This window comes from Alexandromys fortis, unplaced genomic scaffold (assembly GCF_014885135.2).
Source record: "Alexandromys fortis isolate MF-2015 unplaced genomic scaffold, M_Fortis_MF-2015_v1.1 scaffold_8_9099976_23576923, whole genome shotgun sequence".
Taxonomy (NCBI): domain Eukaryota; kingdom Metazoa; phylum Chordata; class Mammalia; order Rodentia; family Cricetidae; genus Alexandromys; species Alexandromys fortis.
The window spans coordinates 9,670,636-9,685,376 of NW_026067899.1; the positions used below are offsets into that span (position 1 = coordinate 9,670,636).

The 14,741-nt window shown below is 41.1% G+C and overlaps 1 protein-coding gene and 1 long non-coding RNA gene across 6 annotated transcripts in view; one reads left to right on the forward strand and one right to left on the reverse strand.

The window, feature by feature from the left end:
* Psmd14 (proteasome 26S subunit, non-ATPase 14) overlaps positions 1 to 8,785 on the reverse strand; it is a 77,610-nt gene extending 68,825 nt beyond the window's left edge. Inside the window, exons 1-2 of one of the 3 annotated variants that reach the window (XM_050121714.1) lie at positions 8,631 to 8,785; positions 232 to 370 (exon numbers count right to left, since the gene is read on the reverse strand). The gene's annotated coding sequence lies outside the window, so the exon portion shown is untranslated. Of the gene's footprint in view, positions 1 to 231; positions 371 to 8,625 lie in introns of all 3 variants that reach the window. The other 2 variants (XM_050121734.1, XM_050121725.1) reach the window with 2 other exon arrangements.
* Positions 8,786 to 8,874: 89 nt separating this feature from the next.
* The window catches only part of LOC126488326 (uncharacterized), a 78,306-nt gene continuing 72,439 nt past the window's right edge, over positions 8,875 to 14,741 (forward strand). For 2 of the 3 annotated variants that reach the window (XR_007588653.1, XR_007588655.1), the window contains exon 1: positions 9,830 to 10,632. This is a non-coding gene — a long non-coding RNA (uncharacterized lncRNA). Of the gene's footprint in view, positions 9,721 to 9,829; positions 10,633 to 14,741 lie in introns of those variants that run through there. The other variant, XR_007588654.1, reaches the window with a different exon arrangement.

Consider the following 14,741-nt stretch of genomic DNA (forward strand, 5'->3'; position numbering starts at 1 on the left):
AAACAAGAAAAGATATTTAACAAATTAAAACACTTAAGATGAACACATTTTACAAAAATACTAACATTTGGAAATGAAATATATTGATAAATATTCTAAATCATACAACTTTCTAAAATCTGGTTATCACACATATTCATAATTTGATTTCTGTTAAAGATAATACATTTACATAGCATCTATCAGATCCTAAAACAACAGTTCAAGGTAAAATACACTCTTAAACCTTACCTGTTCAGTGACTATCACTCTTACAGTGTTGGGCTTCAATTTGTTGAATTTGGCAAGTTCCTTATTAACTCCAATTCTTCCTAATTTTGGCAGGTATAATTTTTCACAAGTAGTTTATCTCTCTCTCTCTCTCTCTCCCCTAAAAAAGAAAGGTACTGAATTGAGAACTGAGACTATTTTTCATCTCCCCTAGAAGAATCTCTAAAATAAGCAAAGTTCTGCAAATGAAATAGAAGTCAACATCCCCCCCCCCCCAGTGCTAGGGACTGGACAGGACCTCACCCATGCTAGACAAACACTCTTACATCACAGCTATAACACTGATTTTTAACAATTATTTCTAGAGAGCACGGATATATTTACCACCCATGCAGTTGCTAGGTATAGAGATCACTGTTACATCGTGTGTAATGTATTCTACTTTTGCCACTGACTCTGAGGACTGGTATTTTATAGCTCTCAGTATTCCTTGAGGTCTCTCAAAACATAATATTTACTTATAGTTTTAAAAAGAGTAAGAATCACTTTATTATAATTAATCTGCATAGAGGTTCAATACAAATTTCGAAACTTGTACATAAAAGACTCTACTAGCATTATTTATCTTGAAAACGACCTCCACAATTCTTGCAATTAGTTCACCCGTTAATTATTCACAACTATGATAAAATAAAAAAATGTAAAGCATTAAGAACTGTATAAAATGAGAGGGAAATAAATTATAGCAACAATATTATCCTTTAATTCCTACTATGTTGACAAAAGCATTGCTTTTGCTTTCAAAAATATGCAGAAGACCCTGAGTTTGAAACCAGTCCAAGTTCCACAATAAGACCCTGTCAAAAAACACAAGAAAACAAAAGGCCAGAAACACTAAATACGTCTTTACTTCCCTCTCTGAACACACTTCAAAATTTACAAGTTTACATTTTCCACCCACAATCGCAAAGGGATAAACACTGAGAGAGAAATGTTTCATTCTTTTTTGTTTATGTTTGTTTGTTTGTTTGTTTGTTTGGTTGGTTGGTTGGTTGGTTGGTTGGTTGGTTGGTTTTCCAAAACCGGGTTTCTCTCTGTAACAGTCCTGGCTGTTCTGGAACTCACTCTGTAGACCAGGCTGGCCTTGACCTCACAGAGATCTGCCTGCCTCTGCCTCCCAAGTGCTGGAATGAATTAAATGTGTGCGCCACCACTACCTGGCAAAAGTTTCATTCTTTTTGCGGATCCCAAGTGAATGCAAAGCAGCAGGCACTCTTGTCTCTGCTGACAGTAAAATTCAGTCAAAAATCAGAGTATTAACTTTGGTACTAATAACATCCAGAACCTTGAATTCTGCCGTGGGGCTGTCTACTGTATTACAGAGTTTTAGAAATATCCTTGACCCCTACACATTATATGTTAGCAGAAATGACTAACACATTGACAATAAAAAAAAGTCTCCAAACACTGTTAAATGTCCCTCAGTAGGGCAAAATCACTCACAATTGAAAAGCACTGCTATAAACAAAATCTGAAGTTATGAATTTTGAGATAACACTATCCTAAGTAAATTTTTTCAAACTTAAAAACCAAGGAGTTCTGTAAACAATGTGGCAGTTGTTCAAAAATTTAAACAGAATTATTTACCATACAGCCCACCAATTCTATTCCTAGATATATGCCACAAAATTTAAAACACATCTTTAAAATAAGACATGTGCATTCATGTGTATAGCATTACTATTCATGATACCCAAAATGTGGCAGTAGTCCATATGCCCATCACACAGTGAATAAACAAATTCTATCATATACACATACAATAGAATGCATGAACTTGGCTATTAAAAAAAAACAAAGTAATGACACATTTTACAACCTGGCTGAACCTGAAAACACGTAAGGACTGGAAATGTAGCCCAGCTCTACTGAGTGCTTGCCTTGGTGTAAAAGCTGAGCTCAATCCCTAGCACAAGAAAAAAGGAATGAAGGGGGAGAGGAGGGAGGGAGGGAGGGAGGGAGGGAGGGAGGGAAGGAGGGAGGGAGGGAGGGGTGAACCAGGCCTAGCACGAGTGATGGTTTTAACTTCCAGGCTGACATAACCTAGAATGGCTCTGAGCTGAGAAGAGTCTCAATAAAAGATTATCTAGATCAGGTTGGCCTAAGGGCACATATGGGGGGGGGCTGTTTAGACTGTCTTAATTGCCTTAATTTATATGGAAAAACATAGCCAGAAACCGGGCAAAATCATTCCCTGGTTTGGGGTCCCAGATTGGGCAAGAATAGAGAAAGCTAGCTGAGTACTAGGTACACACTCATTTCTGTTACTAACTGTTGATGTCAAGGGACTGTGTGCTTCAAACTCCAACCCTGACTTCTCCGAAGTGATGATGGACTACAATCTGAATTTAAAAGATAAAAATAATTCCTTTCTCCCCTAAATTTTTTTAACAGGGGAGGGGGATTATAACAGCAATAGGGACATCATGTGATTCCACTTATATGAAAAATACACTAAGTCTATTAGAGGAAATCAAGAAAACTGAAACATACAGCATTTTCATCATGCTTGACTTTGCTGGGTCACCCACCCGTCCCATCAGGCCTTTCCAGTCTCCAGCCCCTCCCCTTGGACACCATTCCTGTCCCAGCACTCCCTTCCCACCTCCCGTTACATTTGTCCTATTGCCTTCCCAGTTCCTTTCTTAAAGCTCCATTTCCCCCATAGGACAGACTCCATCTACCTTCCTGATCTTTATCCAATCTCCCACAAATACACATTTATAAAAATTAGACTAGGATCAACATATGAGAGAGAGAGCGCATGGTATTTGTCTTTATGAACCTAGGTAAATGACCTTATTTAATGTCCTAATTTCCAGTTTCATTCATTTTCTCGCAAATTTCACAATTTCACTTTTCTTTACAATTTAATAAAATTCTACTGTACGGGCCACCTTTACAGGTCCATTCACGTGCTGGTGGACAGTGAGACTGGCAAAGGTTTTCTCCCATTCTGCAGGCTGTCTGTTCACTCTGCTGATACTTTTTTTTTCTGTATAGAAGCCTTTTAATTTCATGTAATTCCATTTGTCAATTCTAATTGGTATTTATAAATCTAAAAATAAAATGTTTTACAACTGAGACAAATATGATGGCTCTCCTCCATTCAACAAAATCATGAGCTGTCAATGTTTTTAAAAGTATTACAAATGGGAAAATGAAAAGCTCTGGAAATGGGAGGTAGTGATACAGTGATTCAACAAAGAGAATAAACTAAACACTGCAGAACTACATATCAAAAACAGTTAAATCACAATTTTACTGTGTCACACTCACAGTCCTACTAAACGTGTACTTACACTTTAGGATTTTTGGCAGCCCTGAGGATCGAACCTAGAGCTTCTTCCAAGCATTCTATGACTGAACTATACCTAGCTCCTATCAAACTAATCTTCACAGAGACAGACAGTCCAGGCTAGGTACACTCAAAGGATGCTGCCCATCTGAGCTACCTATACTTCCAAATAGGAAAAATACAGAATAATCACTTATAACCACTAAATCACAGCTTATTAACATCTCGAATATCATTTTCGCCATCCCTATATTTTCTATCTTTAAGTTATTACCAAGATAATCTAAAAGTGCAAGAAATAAAACAGTCCACAGGATGAGATAAACAATGACTACCTTTCTTAGTATATGGGGGTTATGTGCTATCATCCTGCAGCAGAAACGCAAACTGGTTCTAATATTCATTAGCAGAGCGTCCCTCTGTCAATTACCTCTCCTCTGCAACATCCTCATCCACAAAAAGAGAACATCTGGATCTCAGAGCCATTTAGAAGAAAGAAGTCAGTGCACGCAGAAACACATTCAACACGATCATAGGCATGTAATACGCTAGGGATGGTACCCGCTACACAAAATGGCTTTAGCATCAGCATTCACCATCCTAGAGCAGCTTCTTTCTCACTCTGAAGCCACTTAGTGGACTTCAGAACACCAAGTATGTCTCAGAAATGAATTCATCACATGGGAGACAGGAACATAATTTTCAGAATTCAGCAAAGAGGTTCAAAAGATAAACTGTGCACCATAACATAAAAAAAGAACTCTTTTGTTTTGTTTTGCTTTTGGAGATGGGGTTTCTCTGTGTAGCCCCAATTGTCCTTGAACCCACACTGAAGACTGGGCTGGTCTCGAACTGACAGAGATCCACCAGTACCTACCTCCCAAGTGCTGGGATTAAAGGTGTGAGCTGCCACCACACCTGGCTAAAAGAAAATACCTTCAATTCTCAGAAATAGAAGCAATTTAAAAGGTTTATAGATCTAAAATAAGCTTACACATGTCAAAAAACTGAGGACTTAAGAGCACACTCATAAGAGACTCACTTTGATATTTTCTTCAATTTACTTTATTTTTATGTGTGTGAGTGGTTTGCCTGAACGCATGTATGTGCACCACATAAATGACTGGTGCCCCAGATCCCCTAGAGCTAGAGTTACAAATGGTTGCAAGCGGCCATGTGGGAGCTGGGGGCCAAAGCTGACTATTGTGCAAGAACAAGTGCTATTAGCACTGAGGCCCCTCTCTCCACCCCAAAATGATAACTTTGCTTAACACGTTTATTAGCACAACACGAAGTGTTTCACGTACATGTATAACACACATACACACAGTGACATCTAGAACCCTCATAGGAAAGTGTACAAAACAAGCATCTACTTGAAATGTGACTCACCACTTAAGCTCTAGGGGCAGTGTCAGGACTAAAATGCAGTAATTTTAGAGCATGTACATGTTAACTTTAAATCAGTTCTCAAATTCTTACTGGTACTGTATGAAACGACGACTATCTAAAAAGCAGGACCTTCACAGCTGCATTAGTTTTGAGTTTTCAACCTTTCAAACTTTACTAGGGATCCTAACATACCAAAAACACATATCCTTCATACAAAATCACAGTGTTTCGTCATTAAGGCTTATCCTCATCTCCTACTTCACTGCTTCACTTCCCATGTAAACAAACATTCTCAAACTAATAGTAAATCCTTTCGAACTACTTCAGATCTGTGATCTCACTAGATTTCTACAGCTTCAATTCTCTATTCGCCAATCTGTGGAAGTAGGAACTTCTTCCTCACTTTGTTCCAGTAAAATCAGAATCAGTAAGAGTAAAAATTAAATTTAATTATTTAAATAGAATTTTTCCACCTTTTGATTTTCAATTCAGGGTCTCAACACGTGGCCCTGGCTGGCCTGAACCTTGCTACAGACCAAGCTGGTGGCACACCTGCAGCAACCCTACCTCCTGAGTACTCACTGGAACTACAAACTTCAAAGGAAGATTGGGAGAAAGGTGGCTGTACGGGAAAGAGCTTGCTGCCTAGCCTGATGATTAGTCTGAGCACCAAACCCACATGGTCTACAGTCCTGGGATTCTTGGCAGTCAGTGGACTGAATGCTGCAGGCTGTCCAGATTCTTTCTCCCCTCCTCCAGCCCTGTCTGTCTGTCTCTTTCTCTTTCTTTCAGAGAATGAACATTTTAAAATTTAGAAAACAAGAGTCCCCACTGAGAAGACTAAGAATTTAGTCTTAGAAGAAATATAGCTATCTACTACAATGTCACTCATTAAAACATTTAAACAAAACATTTGCAAAGTACTACCTTGTGCACTCAAAATTTAAATATGCAATAGGAAAATACAGAGTTAAGAACGGCTCTAGAACCACTCAACTTACATCTGAATCCAGATCTCACCATCTACCTGCTACATTATGTAGAACAAGTTACTTTCTTCTAGAATTAGACACTAAAGTTCATTTACAAAATATGTAACCTTGCCAAGTCTGCTGTCACAATAGAGCAAAAGTGTCTAAAACAGAGCCTGGAAGGAATATCCTGGGAACCCAATAAATGCTTTCACAGCTACAGCTCTCTTAAAACTGATAAAGATCATTCAACCTAATGCTTTCACCTGACAGATGAGGATAACAAGGTATCACAAGCAGACATGGCGTGCGTACCTCATTAAGCAGGCATGGCCTTCCCAGGCAGACCCTGAATATCAAAACACTGCTGGAATATGAAAACCAAAAAGGCACAACTGCTGCTTCTTACTGACTTTCAAATGAGTGATTCTGAATCTACGTACTATACTAATGTAAGGTTTATATGGCAAGTCTAAAAAGACGATGAATCCAGTCACTGTGGTCGAAATCCAGCGCTTTAACTAGAATAGCAATGCATTATTACGAAAGGTCTCAGGAGGTGAGGCTGGGGTGGATGTCACAAACCCTATAGGCGAGACTAAAATAAAACATCATGACTTCAAAATTTTTTTCTTTTGACAAGATTTAATTTTACTTTACACAAATTCAAGACAACTTCCAGTTTTCAACCAAGTATACCTAAACTATAGTTAATTATGAACCACTGTACACCTTAATATCTGTACATACACGGCCTGTGCACTTTGTTTAAGCCAGATAATTAAAAAATTTATTTGTATTATTTTTAATTACGTCCGTGTACGTGGGTGGGCATCTGCACATCTGTACAGACAGATGCCTGGAGACACCTGCAGAGCTAGAGTTACAATCCGCTGTGAGCCACTGGATATGGTGCTGGGAACAGAACCTGGGTCCTCTGCAATTGTAGTAGGTGGTCTTTTTGGGGGGTTTGTTTTGTTTTGTTGAGGCAAGGTTTCTCTGTGTAGCCTTGATTGTCTTGGAACTCGTTCTGTAGACCAGTCTGGCCTCTAACTCAGAGATCTGCCTGCCGCTGCCTCCTCTTGAGCGCTGGGATTAAAGTGTGCGCTGCTGTGTACTCTCAACACTGAGCTATCTCTCTAGGCACCAAATCGTACAATTCAAACATTAAAAATGAACCACTTTGTGAGCTAACAGGCAAGAAGGCCACCCTTAGTAGTTATCTTCCCTGACACTCTGGCGCAGCTTCCGTTTTCAACACAGGGAAGCGCTTGTCTTGTTGCTTTACTTACACTGTGCTTGCAGCAGTACAAGGGCTCGGTGTTGAGGCACAGTCCTAAAATGTCAGCACTGGGGAGGCTGAGGCAGGGGATCACAGCCGTTAGAGATTAGCCTGGGTTGTGTGGAGAGACGACATCTCAAAAACAAACAAACAACAACAAACACCACCACAAAAAAAAAAAAAAAACCACCACATATGCTTTTATCTGAAGTTACAGAACAAGGTCTTTCCCTTTATCCTGGACTGCCTGTAACCAGTTTACACAAATAAGGATGCCCCAAACTTCCGGCCATTCCCCAACCTTTTCCTCCGAGTGCTGGGGGTGATCACACTAGAACTGTATTTCTTTGCTAATTTGAAAGCCTTTTATGGCAAATGTTTATTAATGTTTGGGTTTTATTTTTTTGTTGTGAGACAGGGCCTCACTGTGTATCCAGCCAGCCCTGATGACAGGGAACTCAGTTTCTCCAGGCTGGCCTTGAACTCAAAAAGATAAACTTGCCTCTGCTTCCAGAGGGCTGGGATTAAAACTGTTCACCACGAAATGGAACCTGGTTGTCATTTCAGTTCCAATCATTTTTCACTCTGTGCTGAGGTGGGAGGGATTACAAGCCTGTAATTGCAGCATTTGGGAAACTGAGGCAGGCCAGCGTGGTGTACATAATTAGTTCTAGATCAAACAGAAATACAGAGACTTTGTCTCCAAATAAGTTAATAAGTAAACAAACGATCACAAAATTTCCTAAGACTTTTGAAATGTTGACGTTATTCTTTTGACAAAGACCTCGATTCACAGAAAAACAGAGTTCCAATAAGCCACAGCAGCGGTAGCTGGTTTCTACTTTACTTATAAAAAGAATTGTAACCAACCCACAGACCAGCACCCAAATGGAGCAAATACTGCAAGCAATGGCACAGCAGGAATAACCAAACCTTATTTTAAAAATATTCAGGATCAAAAACAATGCCTCTCTGAAGGTTTTTAAACCTAAAATACAAACGATGAAGAAAACATGCACTCTTGAAACTAGCTCAGTCCACCCTCTCTCCTTTGCTTCCTCAGACTGTATACAAGTTTTCAACACGGGAGGGCTGAAGACGAACACAAACAGGCCATAAACAGGGTTCTGCTACTTGATGGGGAAAAGGCTCCTAAGCTAGAGGAACGAAGAAATGTTTGCAAGGAGGTGACATCCAAACCGGACTCTGCCAGAGAGCCGGAGATATAGGAAGAGAAGGCCAAGGGGCCGGTGCTTCCCATCAGGCCCCGGACTCCACGGGCAACCTGGCCGGGCAACGTGACTCAGGAAAGCCCGGGGCTTGCGGCGGCCTAGCGCGGCTGGCTCCCGGATCTTCCCGGGCCCGCCTCGGGGTTCGGCTGAGGCCGCCAGCAGGGAGGTCGCGGTCTGCACCCTACCTGGCTTTGCGGCAACCCGGCGACGGGAGCAGCGCCTCACACTCAACAAGGACCTGGCTCCGAGAACCGGCGATGAATCAGCCCGATTCCATTCAAAAGAGTCGCCCAGGCCTCTGCCGACAAGTACTTCCGGGTTCCCGGCTCCCCTTCGGCTTCCTTTCCCGCACCGCCAATTGGAGACCGCCGGGGAGAGGAGCGGGCTGGGGGGGGAGAGGGGCGTACTGCGCACGCGCGGGCCGCCACTCGCCCAGGCCCCGGGAGGCGGAAGTCGGGCGGGCCGCTCGGCCCTCCTGTTTTTCTCAGGGCGCCAAGCTGACTTCACGCCTCTCTCCCGGTTTTGGAAACTTTAGTGGCTTTTGCTTTAAGCGGCTCTGCAACTCCTTGGTTCTGCTCTTTGCTGTTGTCTCCTTGGCTCTGTCCTTCAACATCGCGGCCCTCCTCAAAAAGTAAAAACTTGAATTAAACTTACAGTGGTCACTTCGAGAAGCCAAGGCTGCGATAAACAGGCCGATTCCGTGTCTCAGTTTACCCCTTCTTGCCTTCACTGCCTAAAAGGGATTAGAGATCTCCAGGAAATTGACATTTTCCCAGTGTTCCTGCCTCTTTAAGTTCAGCTGTTTACAGTACTGAAAAAAAAATACTAATTAACAATAAACGACCTTTTCAATTCTGCTCTGTATTGGATACTCAAAAAGCAATGTTACCCAAGAGATAAAGAGATACTGACAGTTCCTAGCGCATCATCTCCATTTAGGTTTCTCACCGTGTATATGGAATGCTCTCACTTTCTCAGATATCCTGAGATTCATAACAACGACAAAAAAGACAATGTATTCGTAAATCAAATATCACGACGGAACTATTGGATGACGGAAGAGAACAGATTATGGAATTGTGAAACTCACAAGAAAGAAAGACTAAGAACGAATTGTTACTGAGCCTGGAGAAATAGCTCAGTGATTAACAGTTTGCACTACAGCTGAAGAGGAGCCAAGTTCGTTTTCCAGCACCCAGGATGGGCTGCCCAGAACAGCTTGAAAGTCCAGCTCCAAAGATGTGGCCTCTTTGACCTTTGAGTGTGCCAACCATGGTACAAATTCACATTCTCTCTCTCTCTCTCTCTCTCTCTCTCTCTCTCTCTCTCTCTCTCTCTCTCTCTCTCTCACACACACACACACACACACACACTAAAAAAAAAATAAAAACAAAAAAAAAAAAAAAAAAAAAAAAAAAAAATTAAAAGACCTGGTCGACAAAGAAAGCCCCTGTCTGAAAATAATAGATATTTCAGGAGCTGGAGAACTGGCTCAACAGCTAAGATCCTAGTTCATTTTCAGCATCCACAGTGAGCCGCTCACACACCGCTGCTTGTAACCCCACCTCCTGAGGACCCAGTGACCTCTTCTGTCCACCAGGGAACACTGTGCACACAGCATATATACATAGAAAATGTTTAAGCATAGTTGAAATATATTCACTGGCCCAACTCATCCCCATCTCAAACTTTCCCCCTCTTCTGACCCAACTTGGAGCCACTTTTCCCCATCTAGTCTAGTTGGTGTTGTTCCAACTAGTCCTGAGATTGTGGCTGAACCTACAAGGATCGTATAATTAAAGAGAATGAAGAGAACTGACTCTTCCCGCTCTCCCTGCGGCTATTAATAGCTCCTTAGCTAATGGTGGGATTTGGTACCTACCATCTCACCTCGATGCTGGAGTCTATGTGGCTTGAGCTTGCTTAGATCTTGTACATGCTGTCTCATCCCTCTGAGTTCATACGTGCAACTGCCCTGCTGTGTCTAGAAAGTACTGTTTCCTTGATGTTATCCACCGCCTCTAGTTCATACGTCTTCTGAAAAGATCCCTGAGCCTTGGAGGAAGGAGTGGGACATGAATGTTTGACTTAGGGCTGAGCACTCAACGGTCTCCTATTCTCTGCACATTGACCCACTGAGAGACTTGTGTTAACTGGCATCTACACAAGAAGATTCTCTGGTGAAAGGTAAGATATGTTCTGATCTACTGGTGTAGAAATGTTACTGGGAGTAATTTTAATACGATTTCCATTTAGCAGAATAACAGTGTTGAGTTCTTTCTTAAGGCCTATGGCCTATCTAGCCACAGGTCTTGGCCCCTTTAACAGTGCTAGATACCGGTTCCATCTCCTGGAGCAGACCTTAGATACAGTCAGAAGGTGTGGGTGACTCTCATGACATTTGTGCCCCTATTGCGTCAGTGGGCATGTCTTGTCAGGCCAATTGTATTTGGAGCTTGCAAGGTTTCAGAGCTGGGTGAGACAGACGATTATTTTTCTCCTCTGGTGTCATGCATTGCACCTCCCAGCTCCATGAAAGTTAGCCAATAGGGATGAAGCTTCCAGGTAAGCACCAGCTTGGTTTCTCTGTGTTCTTTGAGTCAGCAATAGTATCAGACCATTAGGTCCTGGGGCATTGCCCAGAGTATCGGCAATAACCTATAAGCTTGGGGGTTGACTCTATTGGCCAACATCTCAAAATGAGATAGCAAATTGCTGGTTCTGGGTTTTTATTTACTAACATGTGGTGTCAAATTGGGGTACTATCCCGCCATTGTGTGGTAACTCCATTAAACCTCTTGAGATATATATATGTGTGTGTGTGTATACATATTATTATGTGTGTACATATACATATTACTATATGTATATATAAGCTTCTATAGTACTATGATAAAATTGTTAAACTTTTATTTTTATTATTTTTATTTATGTGTATGTAAGTATGCCCATGGGAATTGTTGTGCCCGAAGTCCAGAACCCCAAAAGACCACCAAGAAACCTAATCTGATGCAAAAACAAAGATTCTTTATTGCAAGTTAACTCTGACCTCTCTGTCCATCTAAAAGAGCAGCTGAGCAGGACAGACCTCAAGCAGCATGGGCTGAGGGCTTTTATTGTGGTTAGACAAGGGGGGGGCAGAATTTGGGGGACCCTCCTCCATCACAGTTGGTACCAATGGTGAAGTCCCAGGAGCTGGTGCAGGTGTTGGCATTGTCTGGAGAATGTTTTGTAAGTTGGTCTTTGAATACAGTTTGTGTGTTGTTATTTCGGGCATGAGCTAGCCAAGCGGCCGGGGTGCTGGGGACGCAGCTGCCGCCGCTCCTATTTCAACAGGTCTTGGCCCAGACAGCAGGGGTGACCTGTAAAATATGCTTGAAAATGGGTGAGGTTAAAATAGGCTCTGGAGGTTCTTAGTTTTTTTTTTTTGTTTTTTGTTTTTTTTTTTTACCAGACCTGATTTTTGATACAGCAGCAGAACTTACGTACATTTTAGAAGACAATTAAAGGGAATTGGGAACTCTGGATTTTTTTAAGATACACCTAAAACCTGTTAATCTTGAACTATGAAGCCTGTGAAAGAGGCACACACCTGTCTCTATTTTTAGCAGGAAACTTAATAAATGAATTAATGAGCTACCAGTACCTTAGGTCATCAAATGCCATTAGACAGTTCTGGAAGGGATAAATAAGCAAAACTGAGACAGCTTTTTTAGCTATGCAGGCAATCCTGAGTCTCTCCTTAGTTCTTGGAAACCATCAGCCTAGAAGCAGTGCTTACCGTTAACTGCTGAGTACAAGAGGCCCAAAGATTTTTTCTGTGTGTGTGTGAGAATTTAGTCTACCTGTCTTGGCAGAATGAGAAGATAGATTCCTGGGTGGCATCCAGCTGAAGGGGTGAAAGACTGCTTTTTGTTGTGTGGGTGGCCTTGCCAAACCCAAAGGCAAGCCTGGAGGTAGAAGGTCTTTTGCAACCATGCATCTTCTTGGAGGAGCTATAGAATGCTGTGGGAGCTGGCGTGTCTCTGTGTTAGAAGCTCTTTTGTTAAATAGCATACTCTCAGATCTGTGAAGGCACTTGAGAATTGGGTACCATTACCTGTTATTTTAAACTGGGCATATAAGCTAAATTTAGACCTGTATCTTATCCAATTAGTTACAGTTTACCAATGCTAGTAAATGTAAGAAGATTAAAAGGAATATTTTAATAAGTCAATGAATACTAGCACATGTGGGTACTCTTACCCAAGATGGTGGAGAGGTCAAAATGGAGGTTACCCACGTGTCTGTGCTTTTCAGGCATGCATTTAGAAACCACGGGCTTTTGGAGCCTTGTTTACTTGTACTTTAGGTGTAAGATGGTCCCAATTTAAAAAGAAGTTTTGTAAAAGGCCGCCCAAGAGCATTTAAAGAAGCAGCTTTGAATTGCAAGAACCCATTTAAAAGTATCAATTGTGGGACTCAAGTCTGTCACAGTGCATCCACTGGGACAACTCGAGTCAAAATGGGGTCGTAAAAAATGAGTGACATATGTCTCTGGTCATGCAGTTTTCACCTCAGCTAATCAACAAAAATAAACATGAATGGTCCTATAGCCCTATGGACATAAAGCAAAAAAAAAAAAAAGGGGGGGGTGGAACTCTGTGAGACAAAAGCCAGTCTTCGGCTTGTGGAGAGTGTGCAAGAAGGGCATTTTCTGGCACGTGGTGCTGGGCCCGTGGAAAAAACAGACTCCCTCAGTGGAGACCTCCATATATCAGGAATAATTCTTAAGACAAATCTCTCCACCGACGCAAATAATTCCAATCAGACCAAATTAGACTGAATAAAAGATGCCCATGTTTACTGCAGATGGCATGGGAAGGCATGGCAAGGGGAAGAAAGAGATGGGGGAGACCACGCAGAACCCGAGAATACATGTTCCTTTTCTGGGCAGCAGCCTAAATAGCCTCTTGGAGTCGTCCTGACCCTCCCTGGGGAGGAGTCAGCACTTGGTGGGCTTTCCCGGAGGTGGAATCCGGATCAAGACAACTCCCAGGGGAGGGGGCTTGAAATGGAGCTTCTTGCTCTATTCCTGCTCCATTGGTACTCCAAGGATAAATGCCAAGAGCTGGGGTGATGCTTTTACCCAAACATCCCAGACTTCTTGGATATAGGGGTGTCAGGTGGCTAGGGTCTCACTTTTGACCAAACATATATATCAGGGACCAACCTCGACAAAAATACCTCCTGCCAGGGTACATGCATGGGGATTTAGAAATATAGTAAAGAATATGAAGATGTGAATGGAAAAAATGAAACAGAAAATCATATAGTATAGTATTGGGAGGGAATTCCAGTGAGTACTGACATTTGCCCATGTTTAATTTTCAATTGTTTTAAATATCCCTGATCCCAAAAGTAAGACAAAAAACTGCATACTGAATACAGGGAAAGAAGGGCAGAGTCAAGAGAGACACTAGCAGCCATGGAGGAAACAAGAAGTTGTGGATTTGTTCCAGTCTAAGATGGACCAGCTTTGTTCAGGGGAGACCTCCTAAAACTTGACAGGTGATATCTATCAACAAAAGTTACCACTGGTCCTCCAAGAACTTGGTCATTATCTAAAAATTTTATCAAGGACCCTAAAGACGCTTCATCCACAACCAACAGAAAGCAGTTTGAAAAAAAACCAGTGTCTATATTTCCAAGAGTTGAGGGGTATGGATGATCATGGTTATTTGGTGAGTTATGAATGTTTGTTATATTTAGGTAAATATAAGGATATAGGATAAAAAGACAATTATTAATCTCAGATATTTTGCATTGGCATGGATTTTGGTATAATATAAATTTAAAGTTAATTTTGTTGCACTGTATGTATGTTACTATTCTTGTTTAAAGGATTTTTGTATATTGATACAAATTTAAGGTTATTGTCCTTATACTGCACATCTATTTCTATTTTTGTTTAAAGTATTACCTACACAGCTCATAACTATACAGCTTGCTTAATTATGCAATATGAAGTTTTAGTCCTTAAAAGCTATTCAAGATAATAAAGAAATACAGACTAATAGTCACCCATATCTATCAAACTTATAATCATGTTAGTTAGGTTTTCAAGGTAATACAGACCTATATTTTAGATAGGTAACCTTCAAGTGACAGAATATGGAATTTAAAATATTTTAATAACTTAGGCTTTTCTCAGCATAAATTTGATATATCTGCTAAAATTATATATTGATAATATATAATAGTATATTATATATTGTCTTAGTTAGGGTTTCTATTGTTGTAAAGAGACAACATGA